Below are 7,815 nucleotides of genomic sequence, written 5' to 3' on the forward strand. Positions count from 1 at the left end.
AATTTATTTATGCTATTTTTATTTTACTTACATTCATATATAATATTAAAAAACAGAAAATCAGTGTTTTACCAAAGAAAATTTTCATGTTTAAATAAGAAAGTCTGCCAGTAGGAAACCATGGAAAATACTTTTAAGACTTCAACATAAACCTTTAGTAAACCATTCTAGATTATCTCTCTGCTCTCTATAGCTGTAATTTACAAGATTACTTCAAAGAGACTCATGATAACTGCAGGTTACAGCCCTTGTAATTTCACCTCAGGCTGTAAGCTTAGATGAAGGTAGTTTGCACAGGAGTATGTCCTCTTCTTAGCAGTTTCCTGAAATCATCACTAATCTGCACATAGATCTTTAGTTAGAGATTTGCCACTTGGCCACAGCTAGCTACATACCTAACTTCAAATGTACCTTCAACCCATATGAAAAGTTGCTACAATAAAATCAGATTGTCTTTTCCTTAGAAACATGATAAGAATATGATAAAAGGAAATTAGGATTTCCTGTAATATTGTATATCCAAATTAATTTTAACCTGATCTTGGTTGTTGTCAAAAGTAGCTACCTTTAACAAATTTAATTAATTTATTGAAATTTCTTGTCAGTTTCATCTTCTAAAATTATCAAACAATATCTCTAATTAAAAAATGTGAACATTTTATAGATTTTATATTTTATTTTAGACCCCTAAATTGCCAGTAAAATGTTATGGAGTAACTGTAAATGAACTTTTATACTCCAGTATTTAATGCTAATGTTACAGATAGTACTTTATTTAACATAATATTATTCACTTAGAAATAATGCATTAAATATAAAAAGTTATTGGTTCTCATTCACATATTTACATTCAATTTTGTATATAATTCTTTTCATTAAATTATTCCTGTATTGCTGATCAACAATGTATTAAATAATGTGTTTTTGTTATGCTCCCAATATTTAATGTTTTAATATATAGATTCATATAATATTTATGTTTAAAAATTGCCTTAATGATTACATATTATAGAGAGATGGGGTTAGTTTAGTATGCTGACTTTAGTGAATTCATCCAGACATATTTTTTAAAAAATTTTATTGAGTTTCTGTATTCTCATACAACAATTCCCAGACTCCCTCTCTCATTCATGCCTCCCCCACCCCCTACCAGACCCCATGCACTCCACTACACATGTTAGACCCTATCCAGTAACACATTTGCATTTGTCCACTGTAGTCCAGTCAATCCACCCAGAAATCTCGTACAAGACACACTCTCCCCAACCCAGCAGCAACCAGCCTCCAATAGCTCTCAGTCTAGGGCAGGCCCGCCACCATCTCACTCCTCCCCTCTGGGCCCTTGTTCAATTGAGTTGGCAGTGGTCCTGTACTCAATGCCACCATTACCACAATATATTGCACATGAATTATCACATTCTATTTCATGCACCTAAATGATTATTAAGTGTTTAAGACTAAAATCTAAAAGTGAATATTGAGTAACAATCTGAGAAATTATACAAATTTCCCCCCCCCTTTTAACAACTTCTTGCAATTTTGCCATAATAACAATAAGTGTGATTCTCACATTCTCCAATTCACTGTATAGTTTCAAGACCTTCTGATGATAAGATGAATATTTCCTCAATGATGTCTTCTTTCAATTTCTGTTTCTTTACTATTTGGATACACTGTATAGCATGTTATTGACTTTTCTAAAATGGATTCATTTTCTAAGATTATAATTTCTCTTTAGTACTTACTATTTGACTTAATTTTTTTGCCATATCTTTAAAAAATCCTGTTTGTTTTACTCTTCCTGTTTAAAACTATGTTTATATATTTTGCACATATCATGCCACATTATATGTACTCTCCAGAAATTTGTGCTGTGTGGCTGCAATGTGGCTGCAATGTGGACATAAGTTTTCCTAGCATAACATTTTAGTTCTATGTAATTTTACTTTAAATTCAGGTATTGTAACTTAATAAATTTTATTATTTCTTTTATATTTTACATGATGCCTCTTTCAGAATTTCTCATTTCTTACTATACTTTTCCAACTTGTCATTTAATTTTTAAATATATCAACAATATATCTCTTAAAGGTGATGTCTCTCTGAAGTCTCTTTCATATCTCCTAGTCTTTTGAAGAATTCTTTGAGGTGTGTTTATGGTTTTGAATTAGTCAACTGGTAAAGCCATTGTATATACTAGCTATAAAAAATATGCAGAACAAATCTCAAATTCTATCATTTTCTTATAAAGAGGAGTTATTTTCTTCTAACAAGGAAGTGTAAGTGGCAAAATTTTTACTTTTAATGAATAAAAGCAGCGCAGAGATTCAAACATGTTCTTTATCATCTATACATTGATATAGTTCTATTAGCATATAAAATTATAGATAATAATGGAACCACTATGCCATTTTCATATAAGTGTATAATGAATTTGAATTTCAATCATATTCTCCCTGCTACCCTCTTGGTCTCTCATACCCTTTAGTTCCTTTTAGTGCTTCCCAAATACTCCCTTTCTTCTTTCATGTCTTTTTATTTATTTTTCATGTCATATTTTTCATAAATTTCTCTGTACAATGTTAGTTTTAAAGATGCTATCTCAGCAATATCGTAACCATAATTCTTTACAAAAATGTTTGATTTGGTGTTATGTATCTAGGGAAAAGTTTGCTTCTCACAAGTCTGCCAGCCAAGAAGTTCAAAATGAAGACTTAGGCATGTTCAGTGTGTAATAAAAGACTCTACCTCCTGGATTACTGGATAGCTTTCTTCTGGCATCATCACACGGCAGAAGAAAGAAGGGAAGAAACATTTAGCTAGTAAACTTTCCTTATTTTGTAAAAGGTTAATCCCATCTAGGCGAATGGAACCCTATCTCCCAATCACTGACAAAAGCTGTCATTTCTTAATTCAACTGCATTGGAACTCAGGTTTAATGCCAGTTTTGGTGGTGAAGAATTTAAACCATAGCGATGTAACTTTAAGAAAATTGACCTCTTTCATTTATGAACCAGCCCTGGTTCTTACAATCTTTCTGCCTCCTCTTCTGCAATGGTCCCTGAGCCACGGGTGGGTGAGGTTCCATATAGGAGTCCTATAGTTTCTTACTCCCCGAAACTGGCAAGTTGAGGCCTTCTGTGTGTAATGAACTCTGATGTACATCGAAGCCTCACTGGTGAAAGTTGAGGGGTGCACTAGCCCTCTCTCTACCTCTTATTCCACTATGTTCCATGAGCCTTGGTTGTAGAATGAATGAGGTGGAGGTTTCCAGGCCAATGGAGGCTTGCTCATGTGTACCGTTGGCAGCAGTGGCATCCAACACAGGATCATGTCAGTTCAATCAAATAAGGGCCCAAAGGGGAAGTGAAAAATAGGTGGCAGGTCAGCGCTAGATCAAGAACTACTTGAGACTGGTTGCTGCTCGTTGAGGGGGAGCATGACTTGCATATGACCAAAGGATGGGCTGACTAGACTCCAGTGGATGCATTAGCATGCAAAGACATTTGGGTACAAATGGCTGAATGAAGAGGATTCAGCATGTATGTCAGAGTGCGTACCATTTGGTGGGAGGAGGGCATGGATGGGGGAGGGGTTCTGGATGTGATTGGAAAATGTATGAAATTTTAAAAGCTCAATAAAGAAAGAAAACAGATAAGATAATTTTTATACATTTTTTCTTTTTTGTTATTATTTTTTAAAATTTTTTCAGAAGAAGCATTTCATTACAGCTTTAACATACTCAGTAACAGTTCCAAGAGTAAAGATACATCTCTTTCAAAAGAGGCTATAAATTTTTTTGGTTGGCTGTTGAATTAATACAGTTATACAATATTGAACTCAGCGTAAGCCCTGTAAGACATAAAATTGAATGAGTTTTTAACCTTTAAAAAAGATCTCTATTTCATTTTAAAATATACTGTTTTTTACAGAAAGACTCATTGTTTTTGCTAATAAAACTGAGATGTTGGCATATGCATCTGTAATCTACATGTATCTGATTATTACTAGTCATAATCAGTTGCACTTGGATCCTTGGCATCTGTGTATGTCAATAAAATCATTGGGTAGATTTCAGTGGTAATGTTTACCATCTCTGCTAATAAACATGATATAAATTTTTATGCTTCCTCCTCAAATATAATTCATTTTTTAAAATTTGTTGATTTTTTTTTTTGTGTGTGTATGTGTGTTTATATCACAGAACATCCCAACCCTTAACAGTGTTCACTGAGTACATACAGAACAATGAACTTGGTCTCAGGAAACAACATACTTTCAAAGAGTGCTCATATTTCTTCACACATAAATGAGAATTTTAATATACATTTAAAGTTATTTGAAGACAGTGACAATAAATATCCACCTATTACAAACATTTCAATTCTTCATGATTATTGCTTAAAGTTGATCTTATTGGCTGGAGAGATGGTTCAGTAGTTAACAGCACTGAAAGCTCTTACAGAAGACCCAGGTTCAATTCCCAGCACCCACATGGTGACTAACAACTGTCCCTAACTCTAGTTCCAGGGAATCTGACACTCTCTTCTGACCTCTGCAAACACTGCATGACACAAGTACACCTACCTACATGCAAGTAATACACTCATACATCATAAAATGAAAATAATAAGTAAAATAGTTTCTAAAAAATAGAAGTTGGTCTTCTCCTTCCACAATTTGGGTCCTCAAAACTTAACTCAGATACTCATTCTAGGCTGCAAGAGCCTTTAGGAATGCATCATCTTGCTGTCCCACAAACTCCTTTTGATGAGATTAGGTAGATAATATAACAAACTAAAATACTATTAGTTTGTATAAAATAAAAATATATGGTCTACCTACAGAGATCTGCTGTCATATCCTGAATAAACATTAAAGAGAGATAATTAAAGATAATTTTTTGATGAAAGCCAAAATTATATTTCATAGAGGAATCACAGAAGAGAAATCCACATGAAACTCAATTGCGGAGTAAAGATAACATTTTAAAAAGTTCATTTGAGTATACAGATTATCTTCTGCAATTCACACATTTGGCAATGAAACACTGGAGATAATTGGATCAAGCTATGTGGAATATATAATTTGTCTGTACTCTTGGTTATTTTAGAATGAATAAAGACAACATGTATTGGATTTCATTTTCATTTGTTCAGTTTAATGTAGCATCATCTTTTGTTTAGACACAGAAAGATGCAATTTGTTTATTTTTGTGGTTGTTGTGCTTCTGCTTCTGCTGCTGGTGGTGGTGGTGGTGGCGGTGGTGGTAGTGGTGGTGTGTGTGTGTGTGTGTGTGTGTCTGTGTGTGTCTGTGTTGTATGTAGTTGTTAGTGTGGATGTATGGGTACATACATTTGAGTGTGCACAGATATGTGTGTGCACTTGTGGAATCTAGAGTTCTACATCTTGTGCCTTTCCTCAGATGCTCCAGTCTTCCTTATCTAAGGCTAGGTCTGTCAATAAATTTAAGATTATCAATTCTGTTAAGCTGGCCAGGCAATGAATGTCAGGGTTCAATTTGTTTCCACACTCACACCAATGGAGTTATAAACATGTACCTCCACACCCAACATGTTTTGTGGTTGCTGGGCATCTGAACTGCGGTCTTCATGCTTATATTAAAGACACTTAGAGACAGAAGCATCTATCCAGAGGGGTGTAATTTAGTGGTATGATATCAAGAAAAATGAACGAAAACAAGACACAGATAAAACTGAACAGGCAGAGGACCCGCAGGCCTCTCTCCAACCCACAGGCCGCTCTCCAGAGAAAGTCTATCTTGCCGTCCACATTTTGACTCCCCCAGCCTCATTGTCCCTCCTATCTCCCTCACGGTCTTTCTTAATAATTTGGGTCCTGTCCCATTCCTTGTCTTGAGGCCCCAGATAACTGGGGAAACACTACTGCTTCCTAATCATTTCATGCAGACCAACTCAGTGCCTTCTCTGGTCCCCAGGAGCACACTTTCTGGGCGTGACCCGCTCTTAAATCCCTCTTCTTCCCTGGGCCTTGCACAACCCACCAGCCTCTTTACCGGACACAGGGGTTGACCTTTCCTCTTCCTGATCCTTTGCATCCAGACCAACCCAACTCCTCAGTGCAGTCCACAGAAGTGCTTGGGGCTGCTTCCTGTCCCCATCTGCCTTTGCATCTCTGGGTCACAGCCACCAGCTGCCCAAGACCAGCATGCTTCCTGGGCCTGGCTCCCAGGCCAGTCCAACCCCCAAATTCCTGAGGCCAAAATCTTTCCTGGAGGGATCCAGACCTTAGGAGAAAGCCTGAGAGCATCTGATCCTCAGCTGACTTGGGCCTCTGTGGGAACTCCTGAAGACAAAAGCAATCTGGCCACTCCAATATAAAATCAAAAGAGAGAACCAGAAGCTTAGACCAAACAGGTAATCATGCCCAAAATGTAAAGCACAAAGACATATAAAGTTCACAAAAAGAAGCACACTAAACTTGAAGGCTTGAGTCTCACACAAGAATCAGAACTACAAAAGAAATCCACATGTCAAAATCACAGAGAAAAAATAATAACATGAAAAACCAAAATAACATATCCCCACCAAATACCAATAGTCCTCTAGAGGAGTACAATGAGAACGCACTAGAGATAATGCAGGACATGGAACTCAAAAGAACAATTATAAACATGATAAAAGAACTCAGTGAATTTAAAGAACAAACAAACAAACAAACAAAGAAATGAAAGAACTGAAGGAAGATAGGAATAAACTTCTCAATGAATTCAGAAAACAGAAATGTTGAACCATACTTGGGCTAAAATGATGATAGAAGTGATACACTCCATAAGCCAATTAGAAACAAGAGGAGAAAGCCTCACAAATAGGATGAATGAAATGGAAAACACAGTATCAAGACTAGAAGATAAAATGGACAAACTAGACCACTCAAGCAAAGATTATGAAAAATTTAAGAAATCACAAGAATGGAATATGCAGGAATTGTGTGACACCAATAAAATTTCAAACGTATGAATCACAGGCATACAGGAAGGAGAAGAATTGCAAGATAATGGCATGGACCAGATATTCAACAGAACCATGGAAGAAAATTTCCCAAAATTAAAGAAAGACATGCCCATACAAATATATTAAGCATATAGAACACCAAACAGACAAGACCAGAAAAGAAACTGTGCACGGCACATCTTAGTAAAAACAGTAAATGTACAAAACAAAGAGACAATACTGAAAACTGCAAAAGAGAAACAACAAGTCACATATAAAGGAAAACCCATTAGGATTACAACTGACTTTTCAGTGCAAACTATGAAAACCAGAAGGGCCTGGACCAAAGTATCCAAAGTTTTAAATGACCACAGATGCCAACCCAGATTACTATACCCATCCAAAATGTCTTTTATAGTCAAAGGGGAAAGAAAAATCTTCCATGACACAATTAGGCTGAAGGGATTCATGTCCACAAAACCAGCCCTTTAGAGAGTTCTGGATGCAATACAAAGAGCTGAAGAAAGGAATGACTATACCCAAGTGGTTGCAAAAGAAATCCAATGAAGGAATAAATGTGGAAAAGTACAGCTTTATCAAGAATGTAAACAGAAATAAAAATGACAGGATTCAATACTCATCTTTCATTAATAACTTTAAATATTAATGGACTGTACTCCCCAGTCAAAAGACACAGACTAGGTGAATGGATTAACAAACCAAATCCATCTTTTTGTTGTCTGCAAGAAACTCATCTCACCTTCAAGGACAGACACTATCTCAGAGTGAAAGGATGGAAAAAATTATACCAAGCAAACGGCACTAAGAGAAAGCAGGCGTA

The sequence above is a fragment of the Nannospalax galili genome, unplaced genomic scaffold (genome assembly GCF_000622305.1).
Source record: "Nannospalax galili isolate Female #2095 unplaced genomic scaffold, S.galili_v1.0 scaffold386, whole genome shotgun sequence".
In the NCBI taxonomy this organism is placed as follows: Eukaryota; Metazoa; Chordata; class Mammalia; order Rodentia; family Spalacidae; genus Nannospalax; species Nannospalax galili.